The following is a 27,865-nucleotide window of genomic DNA, read 5'->3' as shown; positions in this document are numbered from 1 at the left end:
TAATCATGTGAAGACAGAAACTTAAGAGTTTACAGGTAGTCCCTTAGGAATGAGTTTTCTGTGAGATCTGCTAACAATATATGCCAGTAGTTATACTTTGGAAAAGTTCACAGGAAGATGTATTTATTAGGAGAGAATCTTAAGCCTTGTTTTGCTCATAAATTTAAACAGACAAAATTATTTCACTCCCTATCAGAGTCTGCTCAGCCACCCCTTCTTTGTTGAGTTTTCTTTCTCCAAGTCTGCTTTATTAGCCTGGACTGAGCACCTTTCTGGGTTCACAGCCTTGTGGCACCAGGTGGGAGGACTTGGTATGAGTTCCTCTCTTGAGAACTTTTTACTCCACAGGGATAGTTTTGTTTGTTTGTTTGTTTTTGTTTTTCTGCACTACTGTTTCTGTTTGTGCCTAACCTGACTCCTAACTGCATGAGTCAAAAACTTTCGTAGCATGAAAGTTTCCTGGGCCTTGACTGGAGAATGCAAAGGCCTATTTGTTCGAAGTTTAGAGGGAGCTGTGTATAACAGAGGAAAACACTGAAATCACTTTTTCGTTGTTGTTGGGTTATTTTGAAAGAACATTTGTTTTTCTGTAGGATGATTTGAAGCCATTTACCTCTATATTAGTTATCTGAATCCTCTTCCAACATGCCTTGGTGTTAACGATGCAAATAAGAGACTAACCTCATAGAATTTGTTTCCATTTCTAAGAGTGAAGGAGATCAGGTATTTCCTGTGACTTTTCTGAACTTCCTCTGTTTGGTTTTGAAACATTTTCTAGGACATAATGATAGCAAGATCAAAAGGAAATAACACACTGGCATTACAGTATGGGATTTTTACCTTGGGGACTCGCAGAAGGAGTGAAATATGAATATGAGTCATCTCTACTATTTACTGTATTATTAGCTGAAAGGGAAGTTGAGGAGCATGACATTTATTGTTGGCTCTCTTCTTCCCTTTTGGTTTCTCCCCTGCCTCATCTTGTACATGTTCCAAACATTTTTAATACACATCCCACGCTTCACATGAATCTGATCCAATCTTTCCTTTCCAGCCCCTCTCACTGACCTCAGACATTTAGGGCATATCTGATTCCTCCTTGTTTTTTCTCCACTGAGACTAATCAGGGGTGCAGACAGGTAAATTGCAAAGAGCAAAAGGCTTTGGACTCAGACTTTGGTCTGAGTGCACGCTTTGCCAAGAAATACCTGTGTGACCTCAGACAAGTTACTTAAGTGTCTTTGAGTCTCAGTTTTCTCAATATAAGATTAAAGTGATAGCACCACATGGTTGCTGTTGGGATGAAATAATATACGATATGGAAAATACTTGTGGCACAGGCATTCAATATATGCCATTTATTTCTGACATATAATAATAACTACAATTTAATTAGCCTTTACTATATCCTCAGCCCATTTCACATAACTTTTATTCTTACATAAAACCCTGCAAGGTGAGTATCACTGTTTAAAATCCCATTTTACAGATGAGGAAGCTAAGGCTCCTGAGTTTAAAAGATTCACCCAAAGGAACAGGATTAAGGACAGAGTGAGCCTGGATTTAGATCCAGATCTGCCATTCTATGTATTTTAACTCTGTTCCCTGTACTTTCCTGGGTAATGACTTTCTAAGATGCCCTGATGCCATTCAGAGTTCTTACCATTTTGAGAAACAAAGTACCTGTGTGCAGTTGTATTCTTGATGGCCTGTGGTGGGCCTTTTCTCCTGAAAAGTCATGCATAGTGGAGTGGAGAGTCCAGAGACCTGGATTAAGTGCAAGCTTCGTCTCCTGTATATGATTTTAGACAGTCACTGCAACTTGAACCTCAATCTTCCCAAGTTGTAAAATGCCTGATAGGGTTTTGTGAGGGTAAAATGATACACAGTTGTTGTTCTATTTAATGAAACATTTTCTTTTTTGGGGGGGTAGAGGTAATTAGGTTTATTTATTTAATTATTTTCTAATGGAGGTACTGGGGATTGAACCTAGGACCTTGTGCATTCTAAACATATGCTCTGCCACTTGAGCTATACCCTCCCCTCAGTGAAACATTTTCTGCCATGTACTGGCCCTGGACTTAGTGTTGGCGTCACAGGATGCATAAGCCATTGACTCCATTCTTAACTGGCTTAGTATGGAGATGGAAAAGTAAATGAATATTTATGTTACAATGTGAAGAATAATACAGATCTGTGGAAGACATAACAGAAGCATGGAAGGGGAGAGCAATGAGCCCTCTCATTGGGTAATCAAGGCAGGCTTCCCACTTATAATATTGGAGCTGTATTTTGGAGACCGAATAGGATTTACTGTGAAGAAGCTTGTGTTTTAGAAGGATAACTTTTGAGACAGAGTCAACTTTATTCTGTGGACAAAAACTAATCTCAACAAATTTTTGAGGTAGATCTTATTATCCATTTTTGCACGGAGAACCATATTCAATATCTTGTAACAACCCTTAATGAAAAAGAATATGAAAACAAATACATATATATATACACACACACACATACATGACTGGGACATTATGCTGTACACCAGAAACTGACACATTGTAACTGGCTATACTTAAAAAAAAAAAAAAAAAACATAGCATTTGGAGGGGAAAAAAGTGTTTGAAATTTGATAGACAAAAAAGATATTTAATTTGTATTTATTTGGTTACTAGCGAAGTAAAACTTAAATTTATAGAAGCCGCTTGCTTTTCTTCTCTTGTAAATTACAGATACTTTAAAATCTTCTGTCATAAAACCTGTTTATATTTCCTTTTATGATTTCTGCCTTTGGTCAGGTACTTTTTGAGCACAGTGTCTGTACAGCTTTGATATTTAACAAATATTTAGTGAGTTGTATTAAGGGTTTTATTTTTAAGTTTTTAATTTTTTTTTTTTTTTTTGATATTCAGTACTGAAATGGATACTGAGGGAACATGTGGACACAAGACACTTGTGAATTATTTCTGCCTTGGAGAAGATAATGGTTTTGCCAGGTTAATGAGACTTGGGAACCTGAAGCAGTTAGACAGTAACACAGTGGGTGCAGAACTAAGCTACTCTTCTCTTCTCTAACAGTCACCTGCCCTTGTATAACATTTATTTTGATTGATGGGAAATTGGATGGATCAATTGGTTGGTATCAAGTTACGGACTTGGTGTCTTCTCATTTACTCTCCCCTCCTGCCCCAGACCTCATCCTTCACCATATTGTATCAGTTCTATCTGAGGGGAAAAAAATCTGCCCATTATTCTCTATCCTTATGCCCTCTGTCTTGTCCAGAACCTAGTATTTGATCTGTCTTTTGAAACAGCCTTCTTTCCTTCAGGGTCCTCATAATCTTGCCTATCTTCCACATCACTCTCAGAGTATTGTGCTAAAGTGCAGTGCTGATCAAGCCATTTGTAGGCTTAAATGCTTGTCTTGGCTCCCCAGCCCCTGTGGGATAAGCCCAGCTATTTAGCTTGGCATTCAAGTTCCTTTAGAATCTGGCCCCTGCCCACATATTTGGCTTCACCATCTCCTACTCTCTTACCCATGATCCAGACACTTATCTAAACGTATCCCAAGTCTGTAGATGTAGTACCTCCTTTCCTGGCTTTGTGCCTACGTAGTATAGTATAGGGATTGAGATCCTGGGCTCTGATGTTGACTAATCTGTTCCAGCAGTGAAATATCTAAGCCTCAGTTTCCTCATCTGTGAAATGGGAGCAAAATGGTGCCTACTTCTTAAGGTTATGAGGAATAAATGAACTGATTTCTGGAGACTAGAACCTGGCATATAAGTCCTTGGTGGTTAGTAGCTATTAGTTGTTATTGTACGCACTGTATTCTGTATGGGAAATTCCCTCTGCTGTCATTGTTCCTCCGCTGACAGAGTTAAGCTTATCTTTCAACTCCTGAGTCACATCTGTGGTCCAGCCTTCCCCTGCCTCTGCAACCTTCCTCTGTGGCCCCATGGTTTGGTTCTTGTCTGTGTTGCAACAGGTATTAGCCTGTATTGTTAGTTAGCTGTTTATATGCCCAATTTGTTTGTTTTACTACGAACTCATAAAGCACAGGGGCCTTTGGTATGTCAGTCAGCTAGTGTTTACTAAGCACATGTAAATGAATACTGTTCCTGCCCCTAAGTAGGATTACAAACTCAGTGAGAAGAAAGGTACACCGAGTGCTATGGGAGTATATGGATGATTGTGTTGGTAGTTACCTAATTGAATCTTGGGGGCAGAAAAGGCCTTGTCTTATTCAACTTGATACCCATAACAAATAACCTGACTCTCAGTAGAGGGTTCCCTAAGTCTTGAATGTGTAAATGATGTAATTTTTTGAGATGCCACTTATAGACCTGAGCCCTCCTCTATGAACAGCTAAATTCTTCATGGACATATCATGAGTTTTTCACTCTCACATATAGCAAGCAGATTAGAGTTTATTAGTTTGCTCCTTAAGTTTCTTCTCAGTTTGTTTCTTTTAGATCTATTACTGCTTCTCCTATAAAATCTGGAGCCAGTTTGAAATCTGGAGGGAGGGAAGAGAGAGAACTGGACTGGAAAGAAGAAAGAAGGAAAGTAGAAAAGTGTTTTATCTTTTGTTATGATCATTTTGATTCCCTCGGTTAATAGAAACAAACAAACAAACAAAAAAGCAAAAGCAAAAAACAAACCCCCAACACCCATAACCACGATTTGTGGTTCTCAAACTGTGAGGTCTCCAAGGATTGGAAAACAATATGGCTTCACTGAGACTGGAAAGCCATAGAAACTTCACAGGTATGCAGATTGTAAACCTGAAACTCCAAGATAAGCCCAGCAAGTGGAACAGACAAGGCACTGTGTTTGATGAATCTGCTATGACATTTCTTTCTGCTGCCCTAAGAATGCTGAAGTCTCAGTAGTGGCCTGGCCTAATTTTCATGCTTACGGTGACTGAGCAAATGCTCTTGCAACTTCCATTAGCACACTTTGGGGAATGAGTTGACCATGTGAAAACATTGGTCTTCGGGGGAGCTGAGAACAATAGCAGCGGTAACAGTTGCTATTTACTGAACACCTAGAGCGTCCAGGCTGGGTCCTGTGCCCAGTGCTTTACGTATATCATCTCATGTAAACTTTTGTTACGAATGAAGATACTGAGGTTCACAGAAGCTGAGTAACTTATCCCAGGTCCTACGGTGAGTGAGTGATGAAGGCTCTGGGTGGTGTTGTAGTGTGTCATCTTTTACCTTCAGTGCCGATTCTGTGAATGTTTGTCTGGGCTTTGAGTTTATTTCAGCATCCACTACCCAGGCAATACTCAGTCTAGACAGCTTCCTTACATCCTCTTGGTGAGGATTATTTTTTGCTATGCTGTTTTTATTTGTTCCTTCCTCAGAGCTTCCTTTGTGACAGAGGAACCAGAGGATATAGAGGGGCTGCAGAGACTGGGGAAATAAGAAGGTTCCAATTCTGCCTTGAACAATAATAGCCTTTTGACCCTGGGCAAGTCCTGTGATCACTCCCTCCCCTTCTCCTGAGAAACCCCCATGTCCCTTTGAAGGTGGGAGTGAAGGAGAGGAGTGGTACAGTGTTGGATTTACCCTTAAGCCAAACTTCAGGGCCCCTCCAAGCTCTGGGAAGAGGCTCTGGCATTTCTGTGTTTATAATTTTATATTCATTTTCTTAAAGAGCCCCACATAAATTATAGAAGCTTCAGGCTGCCCAACCAGGATCACCCCCAGGGTGGTGCTGGAATCCAAAGGAGATAAAGCTCATGAATGCACTTTGCAAAGCAGAATGCACTGTATGCACATGGCAAAACTATTATCAGTGTTATTAACAATTAGATAACAGCTTGAATCAAGGAAACCTATCTTGGGGACTGGTGGGAGAAAGAAGGGTGTAGATTTGAGGAGAGCAGAGGAAGTCCATTAAGCTTTCCAGCCGATGACTGTGGAAAGTTATCATAGCTCCTTCCCAGGAGGAGACTTTTTATCTGTTTGTGAGAATTTCACACAGGCTTGTGCCTCAGGGCTGGGAATTGGGTGAGTTCGCTGTTTCTTGGATTCAGGGAAAGGTGGAGGAAGGCATTTTTCTAATTGGAGAGAGTAGATTTACAAGTACTACCAGCATCCCATTACAGAAAGCTGCAGTTAGCTCTCGGTTATTAAAAGGCTCATTATTCAATTTATGGATTATCCAGATTCTGTTAGTCCCTGGCCATTCTAATGTACACCTTTTATGCATTTTACTGCCAATTAGCACTTCCACCAGAGCCTGGAAAGGGAGAGGAGCTAAACCCCAAATTGGTTAATTCCCTTCCTTGTTAGCAGCTTTGTCAAGGTTTGTCAGCAAGAAGGTAGTTGAAGAAAATGGCTCAAATGAGGTGAAGAGAATATCTGTTCTTTCACAGTTGTGTTCTTTATTGCTCAACTCAGGAACTGAGAGTAAGCTCTGGTTCTGATTTTAAATTGATTTAAAGTCACTAAATCAGAGATCTTGGCCTAAGATATCCAGAGACTTCAAGAAACAGCAGCCTCAGGGTAGATAACATTCTCAGAGGGCCTTTTGCCCACACCCCACGTGTCCAGGCTTCGCTCTCATTTCCTGTGTGATGCAGAGGGGTGGGGGCTCACAACATCTGGGTCTTGGGAAAGTGGGGGAAGTTAACTCCTAAAGAGATTGTTCAGGGGCCAGGAAGGACAGGTTCTTGTACTTAAGTCATTGTAATGTTTGTGTCAAAAAAAGTGTGTCTCTGCATGTACATAGTAGATATAAATCAAAATGTGCACCCACATCCATTCAATCATATCTTAATATTTATTTATTCAGGTCTGAAAACTCTTGCATGTAAAATCCTTTTCTGGAAGAGGCTTCTCTCTAATTTCAAAGGCTCTTTCATTTCCTAGGAAAGTTATTAGGGGTGCATTTACCAGACACAAAAGAAAAAGTTCTTTGGTCAGTTATGAAAGCCCTGTTTGCATCTTGCTTGGAGAAAGTCATGATCTCAAGGGAGCTGGAAGTAAAATGTGTATGTCCTGCACTGGGAATGAGTCAGACTGTGGGATTAAAGTGTGCATGTGGAGCTCATCTTAGGTTTTAAGGATTGGAATGAGCAAAATGACTGTCCTGGGATGATTCCCCTCATTGGAACAAGTGGGATTACACACCTGCAGAGAGCAGGGCTTTAAGTCCTTGTATTGTTGGCCCCAACAATGTGCTTGATTCTAAAGAAAGAGAATTGAAAGTCTCTCTCTGTGAAGGGTTTGCCTTATCAACCAGGGAAAGTGGTAACCAGGAAAGAAGGGCTGTTTTGTAGGGCGTGGGCGGGAAGAGGACTGTAGTTTGCAGAGGTCTGAACTACACTGACTCTGAGTCCATGTCCAGCTTTGTGATGAATCTGAGTAATGACGATAATACCTTTATTCAATGCTCTGTAGCAGTGCTGTCCAGTAGAAATATAATGTGGGCCACTTAGGCAATTTTACATTTTCTAAGAGCCACTTAAAAAAAAAAAAAAAGAAAGCAAAAAGAAACAGGCAGAATTTAATAATATATTTGATTTAACCCAATATATCAAAAACATTTCCTTTTCAATATGTAACCAATATCAAATTATTAATGAACTCTTTATATTCTTTTTCCGTAAGTCTTCAAATTTCTGTGTATATTTTGCCCTTAGTGTATCTCAATTTGGATGCTAAATTTTCATCACAAATACTTGATCTGTATTTAGACTTTACAACATGTAGAGTTGAAAAAGTAGATTCACATTTGCAAATTGCTCCAAAGATGCTTACGGGTTTTCCAAGAGTTGCATGGAGTATCAGTTTTAAGATGTAATTTAAGTAAAATAAAATGAAATAAATGTGGTTCATCAGTCACACCAGCCATGTTTCAAGTGCTCAACAGCCAACTGTGGATAGTGGCTACTGTATTGGACAGTGTGTTCATTCAGGTATTCATCCTTAACACCATGCTAAACTTATAGGCCTCTTAGAGACTGCTAAACTTATAGACAATAACTGTTAGAGGCTGGGGGAAAGGATTACTTACTGGTTAGGGATCTGAAGGGGAGAACACCTCTTTTGGTCAGACTTTTGATGACCAAAAAAAAAAAAAAAAAAAAAGCAAATGAAGAGTAAGTAATGAGTGCCAGACCCAGGGACACAGATCTGAACTTTTGATGAGCCCTTGATACTTCATCTGAAATGAAGTCCTAAGCTTTTCCATATCCTGAGCCCAGTTGGCACCCCCTCCAGATGTTGAGCAGCTGTGACTTCTCCCAAAGGAGTGCTGCTTTGGTCTCAGTGTGGTAGTGTGAACTCCTGGAGGCCTTGAGGTCAGAGACAGACTTTATACACTTTTATTTGTAAAGTTCCTTTGCTCCAAGAGAGTGGAACACATATGGCAGCAATTTAGACATCCAGAATAAACCACATGTCTTTTTTAAGTTGAGAGAGTAAGGTGATTGAAGTTCCTTTGTGCAGTTTTCTTATTTCTTCACTGTTTATTTGTGTCTCTAAATTCAACGGTATGCCAATAGACGTATGCCCAGTGGTGCTTAGAGCAAATCAGTTTGTAAACCTGCAGCTCTGCTTTGCTTGCCTGCACTTCTACGTTGCAGCTCTGTCCTGCTACACCTAGTTTCCTTAATCATAGAGTGTTAGCATTTTTTCATGAGATGAACATTTCATTATAATTATGACAGAAGGTGCCATTTGCTGAGTGCCTTCTCTCTGGCAGGCAGGCTGCCAGATATTTTACATATATTTGTTATCTCACGACAAGATTGCAGGATGGGCATTATTACTTTCATCTGACAGATAAGGAAACTGGTTCATATAGCTTCACAACTTTGCTAATGTCAGAATTCCTGACCATGGTCCGAAAACTAACAGCTCTTGGGCCAAATCCTGCTTGCCGTCTGTTTATATAATAGCCCTCAAGTGAGATTGGTTTTTGCTTTTTAACATCATGGAAACAAACAAACAAAAAAAAAAATCAAAAGATTTCATGATGTGAAAATGAAATTCCAATATAAGTGTCCCTAAATAAAGTTTTACTGGAATACAGCCATTCTTGTTCATTTCTTAATGTCTTTGTGTGCTTTCATGCTGTAGTGGCAGAGTTAGAGGTTATCATGTAGACTGTCTGGCCTGCAAAGGCTGAAATATTTACTGTCTCTTTACAGATAAAGTGTGTCACCACTTATGCTGGACTGTTGAGTTCTTAGTATAGACTATAAGAGCCAGGGTCAGGGGTGGTGGGGGTACTTATACCTGGGGCTGTACACCGTGAATGTCGGAGATATTTGGTGAGTATGGAGCCAAGCACTCTATGTGGAAGAGAAGACTGAAGCCTGGAGAGGATAAAGAACTCCCCAAAGCCACATAGTGGGACTGGAATTCAGACTCCAAAGCCTGGTCCCTAAGTCTGTTGCTTCTCACAGATAAGCTGACCACAGTGCTGCTCAACTTGGACTGCATCAGAACCCCTTGAAGGACTTGTTTCACCAGAGATTGATAAACCCCACCCTCAGGGTTTATGATTCTGTAGGTCTGGGCTGGGGTCCAAGAATTTGCATTTCTGACAAGTCCCCGGGTGATGCTGGTGATGCCTATCTGTGGTCCAACCACACATCAAATAGCCCTGCAGTACTACATCTTGCTCAGTAGCTGCTCAGTTATGGAAGGCTCCAAACCCAAGTATACCCAACAAAAACTGGCTCGAAATTTAAGTCAATTTAGAGATTTAAGTCAAGTACGTTCTAATTAGCTTTTTAGGCATTGTAACCATTTGGTTTCTGCTTCCATTGTTCTCATTAAACCCCAAGCTTTCTGATGCCCTGGGGCTCAGGCCACTAAGAGGGTTGAAATGCATGTGCCTTCCTGCCTGACAGCAAGGGGTTGGGTCTGAAATGAACTTGCCACTGGTGGCATCCCTCCTGTGTTTCTGGTAACTCTGTTTCTTTCAAGTCAGTTTCAGAATCAGTTTATGATGATTTATAAACCCAGAATTTAGTTCCTGCTGACTCTATGTCAAACCCTTTCTCACTCTGTCCTCCACCCCACCCCGCCCCCATTTCTCTGCATGCAAACAAGGAGATCTGGGGGTGCAAGAAACAGCTTCTGTAGTCAGATTATACTGTCTTTGGTCATGGAAGTTAATGCATTAGTGCTAGAGTTCACTGTCTTAATTATAAACTTAGTCTCATATTTAAAAAGTCATTATTTAAGGATTAGGGGTGGGGAGAATGATGCCTGGTGAAAGATGATAGCTTTTTTTTTTTTCATGTTGATGATTCATAGCCTTATTTAGGATTTTAATAAGTAACAAAAAGTATTGGAAACTGCTGATCTAATCTGTGTATAGGCTCATATCGGCATAAAAAAGAAAATAAATCTCTGATGTTTTCCCTTTTGCTTTCTCCTGACTCTCTATTTCTGTGCCTTTATTGTGGAGCCCTTTTCTGATTTCCCGCCTTCATCTTTGGCCTCCCAGCCCTTCCCCAGCACAGGTGTTGTGTTTTTTTATTTTATTTTTTTTTAAATTGAAGTACAGTTACAATGTGTCAATTTCTGGTGTACAGCACAATGTCCCAGTCATACATATACATACATATATGGATTTTCATGTTTTTTTTTCATTAAAGGTTATTACAAGATGTTGAACATAGTTCTCTGTGCTATACAAAAGAAACTTTTTTTAACCTATTTTTATATATAGTGGCTAACATTTGTAAATCTCAAACTCCCAAATTTATCCATTCTCACCCCCTTTCCCTGGTAATCATAAGATTGTGTACTATATCTGCAAGTCTGTTTCTGTTTTGTAGATGAGTTCATAGTGTCCTTTTTTTTTTTTTTTTAAGCTTCCAGATATGAGTGATATCATATGGTATTTTTCTTTCTCTTTCTGGCTTACTTTACTTTGGATGACGATCTCTAGGCCCATCCATGTTGATGCAAAGTCATTATTTTATTCTTTTTTATGGCAGAGTACAAATGCAGGTGTTGCAGAGATCATTAGCTAGTCCCGTCATCCCTTGGTATCCAGGTATCCACATACCCACTGGGGATTGGTTCCACTACCCCTGCTGATCGATGCCAAAATCTGAGGATGCTCGAGTCCCTTTTATAGAATGGTGTAGTATTTGCACATAACCTCTGCACATCCTTCCATATACTTTAAATCACCTCTAGATTACTTGTAACTAATACAATGTACATTTTATGTAGATAGTTGTAAATACAAAGTAAATAGTTGCCAGCATGTGGCAAATTCAAGTTCTGCTTTGGGAAACTTTCTGGATTTTATTTTTTATTATTATTATTTTAAAATTTTTGATCCGCGGCCAGCGGAACCCACAAACTGCGGAACCCACGATCAGCGGAACCCGCAGACAGCCGAACCCGGGGACGGCCTAACCCACGGTCCGCTGGCCGTATGTGCAGAGAACCGTAATCGCAGCCCTGTTGCACAGCTCTGTTGCCCAGCAGGTAGAGCACGCGTTTGCAGAGTCCCAGGATATAAGCCATTCCATTAGGAATTTTCCTCTGGGAAATGTGAGTCTTTTCTTCTCCTGGTTTATATATAAAATTAGTGGTGTGGCGGTTCACGACAGCCCAGGGAGGTCGTCCCTCACGCGTCGGCCGTGGCCTAGAGGCTGCCTTTACTACTACTCGCGTTTGCTCTTTTATTGTTGACCTTCTCAGCCTTGTGGTCCTTTCTTTCTCCCCATCTCTGGGAGAAAATTCATTCCCCAGCAGCATGTACCTGCACCAGTGCCACCTTATGCCTGTTTCCTTATTTATTTTTCCTTACATTCTTAACGTTGGGAGTAAGAGAATCTCACCCCTACCTTGGTTTATGTCAATTATTTGTTCCTTGGCTGGTTTAATGTTCACTTAATTCAGCCACGCTGCTTAACCCTGGCAGCCTGGTTGATGGCTTGAGCTGAGCCAGAATGAGACTTCTAAATTGTTGGTGAGTTAGAGTTAGTTTTTCTGTCACTCATATGGGACCTTTAGTATTAAAATCTTACTTAAAGAAATACCACTTTAGACTTCTGTTTTTGGAACAATTGAAATTCACTGTATATTTTTCCAGGTTTGTATAGGTTAAAGGGGTCTGTGTTCGACCTTAACCACCCCCTCCGCCACCCCCCTTATCTTAGGAAATAGAGCTTGTGAAGAGAACGTTTATTAGCAAGCCTTTAAAGAGAATCCAAGTATCGTGGGTGAGAGGAGGGGTAAAGGGAATGCAGATAAAAAAGAAGCTGAAGATTTAATTCTTTTCTAAGGGAAATTTGGGTCTGTATGAATAATAATAGTAATTGTAATGATAGCTTACATTTACTGAGTGATTATAGCTACTGTGTTGGGGCTTTACAGTTTTGTATTATCTCATTTAATCCTTACAAGCTCTTAAAATAGGTACTATTATAAATTCCCATATAAGTAAGGAAATTGCAGCTTAGAGAGGTTTCTTAGAGAGACTAAGTAACCTCTTCAAGGTCATACAACTATTAAAGGAGAAGACAGTATTTGAACCCAGGAGTTAGGCCAAAGAAAATATTTCTATAGTCATATGTGGACAAATCTATTTATAACTTGCCCACAATGATATAATAGCTTTGATGATAAAATGATACCAGTAAGCATTTTCTGGGTACTTTATGGTAGATACTGTATTTCAAGCATATACATGATTTCCTTTAATAGTCAACAATCCTATTAGAAAAATAGTATTGTTACTGTATCTGTTTTACCTGGGAGGAAGTGCTGAGGCTTGCAGAAAACTCTAATTCTTTGTCCAAGATCCCGTGGCTAGTGAGTAGAAAATTTGTGTGACCCTTTTATCTTATAATTATTGTTTTTAGCCAACATACTATATGCAATAAGGACCGGGCACACTATTTTCAGTACTTTAAATTTTTAACTCATTTAGTCCATATTTTTCAGATAAGGAAACCAGGGCACAGAGTAGTTAAGATCACCAAACTCTTTTTGGCAGAGGTTAGATTTGAACCCGGCAGTTTAGCTTTGGTGTCTGTATATGTAATGGCCATGCACAAGGCCACAAACCCTCCCCCTGCTTTGGTGTTTTACCTGCAAGTGCAGAGAATCCCTTAGGACTATTGAAATCCATTTCAATATCAAATCAACCCACTTCAGAGGAGCTTGTGGCGATTAGAAGAAAAATTGCTTGATTTTTGACTTAAGGTAAACTGAATTAAAAAATGAGTTCTTTTGAATTTTTTCCTTTTTAATACCTTTGATGAATTTCAAATCAGATACATTTAGAAGATCCACTTAGGTCAAGTTGAACTTGGTGGAATTAATTCTCTGTGGAAGGGAAATTAGCATTTGAGTACGAGCCTATCATTCTGACTTGGTGGGGAAGGCCAGGCAGTTTTCCTCTTGACTGATCTCCCTGCTCTCCCCTTCTCCACTTGTCCCCCTGGATAACTCCATTGGAAAGCCAAAGTGATCTTTTAAAAAGTAAATCAGATCATTTCAGCTTCTTGTCTAAACCTTTTGGTGGCTTTCCATTTCACTTTGGATGAAAACTAAATTTTTCAAGGCTCCTAATGCTCATGATCTTGCTTCAACTTATTCTTGAGAAGTCATCTTCTGCATCTTGGTCCTCTGCTCATTTTCATTCCATCCAGTTCTTGGGCCATGCCAGGTTCCTTCCTGCTTCAGAGCCTTTGAGCTACTATTGCCTTACCTGCTCTACTTTGCCCCCAGGTTCTTTGTGAGGCTATTTCTTCCTACCCTTCGTGTCCCAAATTCAAGTTTACTGCCTCAGAGAGGTCTTTGCTGATTATGCCAATGAAATATAACTCTTCCTGATAGTCCCTATTTTGCTTCTCTGTTTATTATGCACATAGCACTTTCTTAATGTGTGATTATGTGTGTATTTGTTTGTTTACTTGTCAGTCAAAAGACTGAAAGTGCAGAAATCATGTTTTTGTTTGTTTATCACTGTGTACCTATCATTGTATAGTATAGTCAACAAACAAATGATTTAATGAATTAATTTCAGACAAAAAGAAATAGTAGGTGCAAAGATATTGTGGCATGAGGGAACAGATTATTTTGGGGAACAGTGAAAAGCTGTGGATGGCTGTTGCTGAACTGGTTTTTGGGAGCTGGAGGAGATGATATAGTTGGAATCAGATCATAAAGGATCATATAGGTCCTACCAAATAGCATTGGATTTTATCCTTTAGAAATGGGGAAACACTAATAGGATTTAAACAGATTATTAAATACAGTAGAGACATTAGGTCAGAGAGAAGAATATTCTATTGTGTTATTGTTTTTTTAAGAGTAGCTGGAGTCCTTGGATTGACTCTGATCATTGTCTTTTATATTTGGAAATTACTTGTCCCAATTATGATTTTGCTACAATGATTGCATAGGCAGAATTTCAGATAGAATGCTGGAAATTAAAATGTGCTGAAGATGTAAGTGTCCCTGTTTACAGCTGAGCTTGATGTTTTATCTATCAAATAAGGATGAGCCAATAATAAAATGAAATTAAGCATTTTATACAAATAAGTTATTGGTTGTTCAGGTTGATGAACTTTCTGTTTAAGGAAGAAATCATACATTTAGACATTATCTCTTTGGCTCTTTAGATGATACATTGCAGACTTTAGGCTCTGTGTGGTAGAGCTAACTCACGTTCAGTTCACAGTATTGCTCTTAAGGAGAATGCTAGGTAGTTCTGCCCTACCAGTCATTATATAGCAACTGTCTTCCACCCCTGCCTTGGAAGGACAATAATATTGTCCTTGCAGCATTTATTGTTTACTGAGAACCTGCTATGTGACAAGCACTGAGCTAATCATCTTACATTATGTGGGTAAAACTTTATTTCATCTGTTTGAGGAGAAGTTATTCCCATTTTACAGATGGAGGAACAAGCTCGGGGAAGTTGAGTAAATCTCCCAAGTAAGTAGTGGAGTAAGGGAATTCAATCCAGATCCGTCTGACTCAAAATGCCCTGCTTTGAATCTGAACCCTCTGCTATCCTACCTCTGTAGAGGAGAGAATCATATAGGACTATTAAAATGAACTAAACATAACTACACTTTAAAGGAGCTTATGAAAATGATCTTGATCAGAGTTAAACTGAATATAAAAATATCAAGGAATTCCAAAAGCATTTTTCTTTTGATTTGAAGAACTTTTAAACTAGTTTACACTTCAGCAGACATTTTGTTTAACCTGCTTAACTCAATTCAGCCCTAAGATGAGCAGATACTTGAACAGAATCTTGATGGATAAGCAAGAATGTTATAAGGCTAACCAATCAGAATGGCTATATTGTGTCCATCTCCTGGGCTTCCCACCACAATCTACTCTTCTTCACTCATCATTCTGGAATTAGTTCTTGGCACAGCAGCCAGAAGGAACTTTTAAAAATTTGTGTAAGATCATCTCATTTTCTTGCCTAACCAGTCATAGTCTAGGAGAAAACATTTGCAAATCATATGTCTGATTGGTTAGTATCCAAAATATGTAAAGAACTCATGCAACTCAATAGTAAAACAAATGAACAAAAACAAAAATAATCAATCCAATTAAAAAATGGGTAGAGTATCTGAATAGATATTTTTCCAAAGAAGTCATATAGATGACCAACAGGTACATAAAAAGGTGCTCAACATCACTAATCATCAGGGAAATGCAAATCAAAGCAGTAATAAGATATCACCCCATACCTGTTAGAATGGCTGTTATCAAAAAGACAAGAAATAACAAGTGTTGGTGAGGATGTGGAAAAAGGGAACCCTTGTGGACTCTTGGTGGGAATGTAAATTGGTACAGTTACCATGGAAAACAGTATGGAGGTTCCTCAAAAAATTAAAAATAGAACTACCATATGATCCAGTAGTCCATTTCTGGGTATTTATCCATGTAAAATGCAAATACTTACTCAAAAAGATATCTGTACCCCCATGCTCATTGCAGCATTATTCACAATAGCCAAGACATGAAAACAAGCTAAGTGTCCATTGACAGATGAATGAATAAAGAATATGTATACACACACACACGTGAATATTATTCAGCCAGAAAAAGAAAGAAATTCTGCCATTTTCAACAGCCTGGATGGACCTTGAGGACATCATGCTAAGTGAAATAAGCCAGACAAAAGAAGACAAATAGCATATGATCTTACTTATAAGTGGAATCCGAAAAACAAAACAAAACTGAACTCATAGATACAGAGAACAGATGGGTGGTTGCTAGAGGCAGAGGGTAGAGGATGGAGAAATGAGTAAAAGGTGGTCAAAAGGTACAAACTTATAGTTATAAAGTAAGTGAGATATAGGGATGATTACATCATGGTGACTGAAGTTAATTATACAGTATCGTATATTTGCAAGTTGTTAAGAGAGTAGATTTTAAAAGTTTTCATCATAAGAGAAATATTGTAACTGTGTGGAGATGTATGTTAACTAGACTTGTGATCATTTTGCATCATATACACATATTGAATCATTGTGTTGTACACCTGAAACTAATATAATACGATCGGTTTATTATATCTCAATAGAACTTACATAAAGATGACCTGATTCCCTTGCCTAGCTGGTCAGTGGATTCCCTTTCATTTGGAATGAATCATAATCTTTTCATCATGACTCCACGGGTCTGTAGGACCTGTTCCTGTCTCCCTCTCCACCTCCAAGGTACTCAGCCGTACCCTCTTTGTTCTAGTTACTTTTAGGCTCTAGACCTGAATCAGGACATTGGCAGTGAATGGTGGGTAGTTCTGTTTGCCTGGAGCTTATGGGAAATTAGGTAACTGAAGCAATTTGGAATTGACCTTGTCCAAAGAACATCTTTGGAATATTTTGGATAATGGAACACTTTTAAGATATTTTAAACACAAGACTAAATGTAGTGGGGCCATTGAGCTGAGGAGTAGAATATCTTACTGTCTTGTTGACTTTTTGGAGTGTTCAGTGTCCTTGGATTGACTCTGGTCATTTTCCTTTGTATTTGGAAAGTGCTTGTTCAAAATATGGTAGCCTTAATGATCACACAGCCAGAATTTCTATCAGAAGACTGTAAGTTAGAACTGGGCAGTGTCGTTTCTCTCCTTGGGTGTGATAGAGTCAGTTACGTTTAAGATATGTGTTCCTTGAAGTCAAGAAGCTGGGCTGGGGTCTTGTACTGGCTCCAGTTTGTATGTCCTCCGTAACGTCTGTAAAATTTAGATAAGCAAATACATCAATCTGTTTGAAAGTGCTAATAAAGTAAAATATTACTGGCAAATAAAGCTATTACTATAGGTGTTGGCAATCCTAAGTTTAGAAGCAAGCTTTTGAGCCCTTGGATCATTGAATGCACCATTCAGGTTCTTTCTGTTATGGATGAACAGTTAGTGCTTGTAATCTTAAACTGTAATTTTGGATGAGTGAGGTACTTCTGGCCCATTGCCCATTAAATGCCTGCTGTTTCCTGGGCCTGACTTAGAGTGTGGTTCCATATGACTGCCCTTGAGGCATCTCTTTATACAGCAGTACCAAGCTCCAGACCTCAAGCTAAGCACCACATATGTGTATGTCACTTAAAGCTTCAACAGCCCTGTGACTCTTTTGTAATCTCCCTGTGAGTTTGAATTGTTAATGCGGAAATGTGACTTTAGGGAAATTAAGTGCTTGAAGTTAAAGAGTTAGTGAATCTAGGGCTAGAGAATCCAACACAGATCTGACTCCAAAACCCACGCTCTTAACCCCAGCCCTGGCCTAGACATAAGATTGTCCTATAGACAGGTCAGAATGTTAGGGAGGAACAGAGGGAGCTCTCCATTCCTGTGGACCTTAAATCAAAATATCTCCTGAGCCATTTTGTCTGAAATCCATCTTTCTGTCTTGGGTTTAATTTCTCTGATTAGAGATACTTTATTTTGCCTAATAGAATTTTTTTCAGTAAATATTGCAGGCATCAGTCTTTCGTAAACTCAATCAGAGTTAAGTAAAGAAGTTTGCTATTTAAAGAACCTTGTGGTTAATCCCTTGGTAAAGAATTGTTTTGTAATTGAATATTAATGCCTTAGTTATTGTGTTTCATAACCTGACTTTCAAAAAAGTAACAATGGCAAAAGCTAGTATTTTTTGGTATGTATCAGATTGTCTTATAAGCATTTTTTAATGGGAGGTTTTTTGTTTTTTGGGGTTTTTTTTGGGTTGTATTCCCTTTATTTATTAATTTTTTAAATTGAAGTATAGTCAGTTTACAATGTTGTATCAATTTCTTGTGTACAGGATAATGCTTCAATCATACATGAACATACATATATTTGTTTTTATATTCTTTTTCATCATAAGTTACTACAAGATATTGAATACAGTTCCCTATACTATACTATATGAACTTGCTTATTATTTATATATATATATATGTATATATATATAAAGTATCTGCTATTCTCAAACTCCCAACTTATCCCTTCCCACCCCCTTCCCTGATTGGTAACCATAAGTTTGTTTTCTATGTCTGTGAGTCATTTTCTGTTTTGTAAATAAGTTTGTTTGTCTTTTTTTTTTTTTTTGATTCCACATATGAGTGATATCATATGGTATTTTTCTTTCTCTTTCTGGCTTACTTCACTTAGAATGACAATCTCCAGGTCCATCCATGTTGCTGCACAAGGCATTATTTTATTCTTTTTAATGGCTGAATAGTATTCCATTGTATAAATATACCACAATTTCTTTATTCAGTCATCTGTCGATGGACATTTAGGTTGTTTCCATGTCTTGGCTATTGTAAATAGTACTGTTATGAACACTGGGGTGCGTGTATCTTTTTGGATTGGAGTCCCCTCTGGATATGTACCCAGGAGTGGCATTGCTGGATCCTATGGTAAGTCTATTTTTAGTTTTTTGAGGAATCTCCATACTGTATTCCATAGTGCCTGCACCAAACTACATTCCCACCAACAGTGTAGGATGGTTCTTTGGGAGTTTCTAATTTGATCCTCACAACAACTCTGTGAGATGGGTGCTATTATTGGGTCCATTTTACAGAGGAGGAAACTGAGATACAGAGAGGGTAGATGAAAGGACAGCTTCATGGCATACAACATGTGTGATCATACAACCCCATGCTCAGAAAGGCCTACACTTGTTTTAATGTTCTGCAGTTGCTGTCTGAAAAGTCTTCATCCTTTTGAACACGGGGCCCACATTTTTATTTTACATGGGGTCCTGTGAATTATGTAGCTGGTCCTGCCTAGATGGACTGTCCAAGGTCACTCAGTGGTGAAGAGGTAGTCGGCATTCAAATCCAGACTGCTGGCCTTAAGCTTATACAATTTCATTTACATTCTCCAGTTTCCCATGTCTCATATTCTTTTTTTCAAATTTTTTAAAAAAATTTATTTATTTTAAACATTTTTTAAATTGTTATAGTCATTTTACAATGTTGTGTCAAATTCCAGTGTAGAGCACAATTTTTCAGTTATACATGAACATACATATATTCATTGTCACTTTTTTTTTTTTGCTGTGAGCTACCACAAGATCTTGTATATATTTTCCTGTGCTGTACAGTATAATCTTGTTTATCCATCTGTCAGTATCTATAAATTTTGAACTCCCAGCCTGTCCCTTCCCACCCCCATCCCCCTTGGCAACCACAAGTTTGTATTCTATGTCTATGAGTCTGTTTCTGTTCTTTTTTTTCTTTCTTTCTTTCTTTTTTTTTTTTAGATTCCACATATGAGTGATCTCATGTGGTATTTTTCTTTCTCTTTCTGGCTTACTTCACTTAGAATGCCATGTCTCATATTCTTAAAGTGTGGTCCTTCCACCTTCTTTTTCTTTGGACCTGTCTTTAGAAGCAGGTGGTTTGACTCATCTTTGTTGAATTCTTTGGATTTGAGCTTTGCTTGTTGGGCTGAGTGTCTCATACATACAATTTCCCAATTAGATTTTTAGGAGAGCAGTAGGGAAGATTTGAAGATAGGCCAAGAATTGTACATCCTTGTCATAGTGAAAAATCATAACCCCCAAACAAACAGGAATAACATGAAAATGTTGCAACATATTTGTTTAATACAACTTTCCTAGGGAAAAAAAGAAAAAAGAAAAAGAAAGCCCCAGTACATATGAAAGGAAGGCAGTCCCTCAGCACCGCTTATCTGCATGCAGTGCTTTGTGGACTGGCGACACTTGATTACCACATACAGTTTTATGGTCTGTTTTATGAGAAGCTGCTTTTTAGCCTTTCATGGATTACTGTGAAGGGAAATAGAGAAAGACAGAAGAGGATTTTCATCACTTTGGCAAAAATTATCCCTCCATGGTCTATGCCTAGAACCCGAGACTACCTGAGTTCCCTTTCTCAGCATTTCCTGAGAACTTTCTTTGAAGAGGTAGAGGCCAGCAAGACATCAGAGCTTGAAGATTGTAGAAAGAGTGACACAGTGTCATCACTACAGGGGACTTGGGGCTCTCAGAGAGGCAGGCATTGGCCACAGGAGCCCCAGGAAAGCAGCTGACAAAGTTAAGGGGAGTCTAGGAAACTTGAGGAAATTATTCAGGTAGAGAAGTAAGAGTGTTCCAGACAGAGGAATAGAAAGAATGAAAGCATAGAGGTGAGGGAGAAAATGGTCAGGGTGAACTGTGAGTATTTGGCCCTGGCTGAAGTGTTGGAGGTGATGTTGGAGAGGTAGGTAGGGACCAAATACTGAAGAACTTTGTATGCTAAGTTAAGGGGTGTGGATTTATAGCCCAGGGTATTAGGGATGATAATGATAATAGCCAACATTTACTGAGGGCTTCTCCATAAATTACAAATATCCATGTGGTCCCTGGTCATATACATACCTCTTTGAGTGATGTGTATGCACACTCAGTGGTCATTTTTAGTACGTGAGGTCACTAGGACTCAGGTCAGTCGGGTCCTCACTTTACCATTTGCAGCCCTGGGATCTGGGGGCAGGCAGCAGACATTTTTCAACCTTTCTTTCCCTGTCTCTAAATTGAGCATAGTAATCAAATCTGCTTCACTGATTGTTGGCAGGAACATTTTGAAGTAAGGTATATGTACTTTGTATAGATAAAGTTTATTGTGTAAGTTGTCTCCAGTGTAGGAAATTTAATTTGCTCCTTGTACTTTGTTTTGTATTATTCATGGCAACTTTCTATATCAATTCAAAGCTGAGGAGTTCTAGAGACTGTGGTTAGTTAGTTGCCTTTTACAAAGACTGGGTGATTCACTGCCAGAATGGAGGGTGGGGAGGATAACATTTCCTCCAGGCAGTGGGTCAGACATCTCACCAGGTGTGATCTTGGGCCATCACTTAACCTCTCTGAGCTGCAGTTTCCTCCTGGAAAATGAAGACAGAGCTGAATACTTGTAAGGACTGTTGTGTAGAAGATTAAATGAGATATTTGATGTAAAGTGCTTGACACATAGCAACTGTTCAATAAATGGTAACTATTACTATTTTTATTCCTGAAAGAAAAGAGTTAGTATATCGGTGCTGAGTGTTAGAAGATTGGGGGCACAGAGCATAAGAGGTGTTTATATATTTTCCTTTCTTTTCTCTCAGTTGTTCGCCCCGCCCTCCCATCTCCAATCTTTTTCTCCCCTCAAGGCAGAATGAAATTGGATGTCTTGTAAACGTGGTGCAGTCTTTGCCTTAGTGTGCTCAGACATGCCCTTCTAACCTCTGACAAATGAATCAAAACACGAACAGCCGAGGGTGGTTGGTTGAATTTTCTAACTTTTCATCCCCTTATGAGTGGGGATAGTGCCAACTCTGCCTGGCGAACTCAGCTCAGACAGACTGGAGGGGCTGGCCCCACTGGTAGAGGGCTTGGTTACCTAGGAAACGTTTACCTATGCTGATGACAAAGGGGCTGTCACCACCACCTGATGCATGCCGACATGTATCAAGTTACACAGGAGATGGAAAGAAGCAATTTTCTCTTGAAATGAGGTAGATGCAGGTGTTAATTTCTTTTGAATGGCAGTTAATTTTCTGTTTTCAGAGAAGCAGGATAAAGCTTAAACTTTAACTTCTGGCTGAAAATATTCAGTTTGTGAACCTGGCAAAGCCTCTTAAGAAAAAAACAGTCCTGGCACTGGACTGTTAGGCTTCCTGTCTTTCAGCGGCTTATTGCATTTATTATACTGCTTTGGGGGATTAGAAAATAGTCTCTGAAGGCCATTTCTTTAATGACTTGGAATATTAATGTGGAAAACTTGCTTGTTGGACAATACAGTGAATGCTATGGCTTTTGTCTCTGACTGACTATTGGAGCTTTCACTCCCTGAAGTGTTTTTTTTTTTTTTTTAATGTTTTCTTTATTGTGAAAGAAAAATGCACATTAAGAAAAGTGAATAAAACAACTAACTAGCTTAATGATTTATCAGGTGTAAAGAGAATATGTTTATGTTTGTTACTGTTACTGTGTTCCAGAGCACTCCTCTTACTACCTTCTCTTACTCCCCGCAAGACCACTGTCTTGACTTTATAAAGAAAAGCAGACAATTATTACTAGAAGTTTTGTCACCTAAGCGTATATTTCTATCATGAGGTTTAGTTTTGTATCTGTTTTGAGTTTCATATAGATGAGACCATAGAATAAAATACTGTTTTATTTTTGGTTTCTTTTTCCCCAACATTGTGTATCTGAGGTTCTTCCTTCCTGTAGAATGTAGCTGTTTTTCATTCACTTGATTCACTTTATTATCTGAATAAATATACTACAATTTATTTATCCATTTGACCATTGATATTTGAAAGGTTTCTAGTTTTTAGCTATTATAAACGGTGATTTTGTGAACATTCTTGCACACATCTTTTGGAGTGCAGATGCATGTATTTCTGTTGATTGGAAGCCTGGGAGCACAGGTTATATGTATCATTGGCCTTAGTGATGTAAAAGGATAATTTTTCTGAAAAGTAAAATCATTATCCTCATACAAATATAAAATGAACATCTGTCAAAGATTTCATTTGATTCAGCAATTAATGAGAGAACCAATGAGATGTTACAACTGGTTCAAAGGGAAAGACTCACGTTATATTGGCAGCAAGAGATACTGAAATGAATTTGAATAGATGTAAAGTGAATCTATCCACAATGCAATCATCCATTGCATTCCGCCAGACAGAATTCATTTGCATTTGTATGGACAAGAAGCGTTTGTATTATTATCAGTTTTCTGCAACTTAAGTAGTTGTAGAATAGCTCAAAGCCAATGAAAAGCAGGATAAAACGGAAGGGTGCACTATCCCAGACACTCAATATTCTTTTTCTCCCCCTATTCAAAGTCTTTCACAATTTTTCCTGGCAGTAGATAATACCAAAATGTTTTCCAAAGTGATTGTTTCAAATTACTCTCCCACTAAAAGTGTACCGGAGTTCCTGTTGCTCCATATCCTTGACAACAGTTTATATTGTCAGACTTTCAATTTTGCCATTTGGATCATTACTCAGTGGTATTTCTTTGCGGTCTTAATTTGCATTTTCCAAGTAAGAATAAAATTAAGCATCTTTTCACCTGTTTATTTGCTATTTGAATATCCTTTTATGTGAACTACCTGTTCTAATCTTTTCCCATTAAAAATTCAGTTACTCGTATTGTATTTTCCCTTTATATTTGTTAGGAATTCTTGTTGTATATACTACACATTAATATAGTTTCCAGTTACATGTATTGCAGAGATCTCCCACTTTTTGGCTTGGCTTTCTATTCTTTTACTGGTGTGTTTTGATGAACAAAACAATTTAATTTAGCCCAGTTTATTACTCTTACTTGTTAATGATTTTTAAAAACTCACCTTAAAAAGTCTTTGATTACCTTAATTTCTTTAAATTACTTTAGTGAATCAACTTTCAGAAACTATTATTTTGCCTTTCAAGTTTAGATTTAAAAACCATTTTGAATTTTTTTTTTTCTGTTTGATGTGAAGTGAAGTATGAATTCCCTCCATTTGATACCCACCTTTCCTGGCACCACTTGTTAAAAAGACTGTTTTTCCATTTCTGCTCAGCAGAGACATATTGGTCATACGCCAAGTGTTCATATATGTTTGGGTCTATTTCTGAGCCCTTTGTTAAATCCCAGAGATTTGTTTGACTATTTTTACACCAACAGCACACTGTAGTGTTTTTATTGTAAGTTTTATAATGTCTTTGTTTCTAATAGAGCCAGCCCTTCTACCTATTGTTCTTCTTTAAGGCTAGTTCTAACCCTTTATATTTCCTTTTGAATTTTAGAATTAGCTCATCAAATTCCACAGTGGAATTTTATTTGTGGTTTTTAAGACTGCATTGAATCCCCAGAAATTTCACCCCTATTTGTTTGTCCTAGAGAAGTGAAAACATGTCCATGAAAGAGCTGTACATGAATATTTATAGCACTTTATTCATAATTACTCCAAACTAGAGAGAACCTCATTGTACTGACTAGAACCAAGATGTTGATTCAAAGAGAAATCTTTCAACATTTTATCAATATGTGTTGGTTTTGCAGTAGTCTTTTTTTTAAAGATATAATTTTAAGGAATCTTCCTCTTATTTCTAGTTTTCTAAGAGTTTTAAATCATCAGTGGGTATTGAATTTTGTCCAAGCATTCTTTATGTGTTAAAATCATATGTATTTCCTCCTTAATTCTGTTAATGTGGTGAATGACATTTTTTAAAAAAGGGTTAAATAACCATGAGTTTCTGGAATAAGCCTGATTGGATCAAGAGGGATTAATCTTTTTATACATTGCTGTGTTTGGTTTGCTAATATTTTGTTTTAGCTTTTACCTCTGTTCATTAGTGAGTGAGACAGACCTCAAACATCCCTTTCTCACAAAGTCCATGTCAGTCTTTGGTTATTAAGATTACACTAAAAGTGAGTTAAGAAATGTTTTCTCTTTTTCTATTCTCTAGAGATGTTTGTATATGATAAGTATTGTTTCTTTAAATTTCTGGTAGAATTCTCTGGTGAAGCTTTCAGGATCTAGTGTTTTCTTTGTGGTAAAGTTTTAAATTATGCATTACAATTTTTTAATAGTTTAAGACTTAAGATTTTCTGTTTCTTTTTGTGTCAGTTTTGGCGAGATAGTTTTCTAGAACTTTGCATTTTTCATCTAAATTTTCAAGATTTCTGGCATAAATTTGTTCATAATATCTTCTTCTTATATATTTAATATCTGTATGATCTATAGAGATGTCCTCTTAAAATTTCTGGTATTGGTTTTTCCCAGTCATTCCAAGGGTTATCAATTTTATTAATCTTTATGACACTTCTCTGGATTGACCCTCTGTATTGTATTTTTTTTAAACTCATTTTATCTCTTATTTTTTTCCATTTTCTTTCTTCTAATTTGTTTACTTTAATTTTGTTGATTTTTAAAAATGATTTCTTAAATGGGATGCTTTATTCACTGATTCTCAACTTTAATCCTACTGTAACATATGTATTTAAATAAATTTCAATTTGGGTATGATTTTTATTGCATCCCACAATTTTATATGAAATCATTTTGTTATCATTCAGATAACAGTGTTTTCTAACTTCTACTGTGGATTTTCTAGCTGTCATTTTGTTACTGATTTTTACCTTTCTTGCATTGTGAACAAAGAACATACTCTAATTTCAGTACTTTAAAATGAGTTGAGACGTGTTTGGTTTCTTAGCAAATGGCCCATTTTTGTACATGTTTGCTATGTGCTTTCAAATGTGTATTCTCTCGTTGATGAATGCAGCATTCTATATACTTATTTGGCCAACTTTACTGTTTATGTTCTTCAAGTTTTCTAAATCCTCATTGGCTTCTTTTGTCTTATTTGTCCTATAGATTTCTGATAAAGGTGTATTCAAATCACTATTATTTGCCTTTTTATTCTAGTACTTGTGTCAATTTTGCCTTTACGTATTTTGGAACTATGTGATAGAAATTTGAAGTGTGGAGTTATTATATTTTCCTGATGAATTGAACCTTTTGATGTTACAGAGTGATTCCTCATACAGCTAATAAAAGTTTTTGCCATGAATTCTACTTTGTTTGATACTAACAAAGCCATATAAGCTATCTTTTGGTTAGTATTTGCCTTAAAATTCCTTTCAGTTCCCACATTTCTATATCCGTATGTTTAAATGTGTTTCTTGTATATACAGCATACTATTGAATTTGACTACTTTTGTCTTTTAATTGGAACATTTAGTTCATTTACTTTTAATATAATTACATACATAGTGGAGTTGAAATTTACTATTATATTAAATGCTTTCTTTTCGTCCTGCTTGTTTTATGTTTCTGTTTTTTCTTCCATTCTTTTGGATTGAGATTATTTGTTTATCATTCCACTTTTTCTTTCTGTTAGCTTGGAAGTTTTACATTTTTTAAAATTATTATTTTGATGGATACGTTAGAGATTTTAGTATGCATTCTTGATTTAGTCCTTAAAACACTTTAATGCTATTTATGTCTCTCTGACTTATAACCTTGTTTTATATATTATTGTTGTGTATTTTACTTCTGTATGTTTCAAATGCCCAAAATATTATGATTGCTTTACACAATCATTTATTCTGATTTACTCATATATTTATTCTAATTTTTGCTCTCCATATATTCTTGTATCACTGATCTTCCGTCTGGAATCACTTACTTTTTGACTGAAGAACAAATATCCTTTAGTATTTCCTTTATTGTAGGTCAGCTGGTGATAAATTCTTTCAAGTTTTGTTTGTCTGAATTGTCTTTATTTCACCATTCTTTTTTTTTTAATTGAAGTAATTACAGTGTGTCAGTTTCTGGTATACAGCACACTGTCCCAGTCATGCATATACATACATATGTTCATTTTCATATTCTTTTTATTTCACCATTCTTAAGGATGTTTTTTCAGAGCATAGAATTCTAGGCTGTCAATTATGTTCTTTCAACATTTGAAAGAGACTTACTTCTGGCTTCCCTTGTTTCTGTTGATAAGATAGATTAGAGTCTAGTTTTTGTTCTTTATTTTTCCCCCTTTGATTCTATGTTTTTGTGATTTTTCAGCAGTTTTTTTTTATTGTAGTGTAGTTGATTTATGATGTTATGTTAATTTTAAGTGTACAGCAAAGTCATTCAGTTATATATATACATATATGCATATTCTTTTTCAGATTTTTTTCCATTATAGGTATTGCAATATATTGAATATAGCTCCCTGTGCTGTACAGTAAGTCCTTGATGTTTATCTATTTTATATACAGTCGTGTCTTTGTGTTAATCCCAGACTCCTAATTTGTCCCCTCCCCTCCACCATCCCTTTCTCCTTTGGTAACCATAGTTTATTTTCTATGTCTGTGAGTCTATTTCTAGTTTGTAAAGAAGTTCATTTGTATAATTTTCTTTTAGATTCCACATATAAGTGATCTCATATAATATTTGTCTTTCTCTGACTTACTTCACTTAATATGATAATCTCTAGGTCCATCTGCGTTGTTGCAAATGGCATGATTTCATTTTTTTTTATGGCTAAGTTATATTCCATTGTGTATATGTACCTCATCTTTATTATCCATTCATCTGTCAATGGACATTTAGGCTGTTTCCATGTCTTGACTATTGTAAATAGTGCTGCTAGGAACTAAATTGTGGTACATGTATCTTTTTGAGTTAGAGTTTTCATTTTTTCCCTGAATATATTAGTTTTTAAAGGAACCTCCATACTGTTCTGCCTAGTGGCTGCACCAAATTACATTCCCACCAACAGTGTAGGAGGGTTCCTTTTTCTTCATACCCTCTTCAGCAATTTATTATTTGTAGACTTTTTTGATGATGGCCATTCTGACTGGTGTGAGGTGATACCTCATGGTAGTTTTGGTTTGCATTTGTCTAATAATTAGCAATATTG

At 37.4% G+C, this 27,865-nt stretch overlaps 1 protein-coding gene across 22 annotated transcripts in view; it reads left to right on the top strand.

Annotated features, from left to right (window-relative positions):
- ST6GALNAC3 (ST6 N-acetylgalactosaminide alpha-2,6-sialyltransferase 3) overlaps positions 1-27,865 on the top strand; it is a 561,430-nt gene that overhangs the window by 27,970 nt on the left and 505,595 nt on the right. The gene's annotated exons all lie outside the window — the stretch shown is intronic.

The sequence above is a fragment of the Camelus bactrianus genome, chromosome 13 (assembly GCF_048773025.1).
Source record: "Camelus bactrianus isolate YW-2024 breed Bactrian camel chromosome 13, ASM4877302v1, whole genome shotgun sequence".
NCBI classification, from domain to species: domain Eukaryota; kingdom Metazoa; phylum Chordata; class Mammalia; order Artiodactyla; family Camelidae; genus Camelus; species Camelus bactrianus.
Note: the sequence above shows the minus strand (reverse complement) of the source record. Positions and strands in the feature narration are given on the sequence as shown.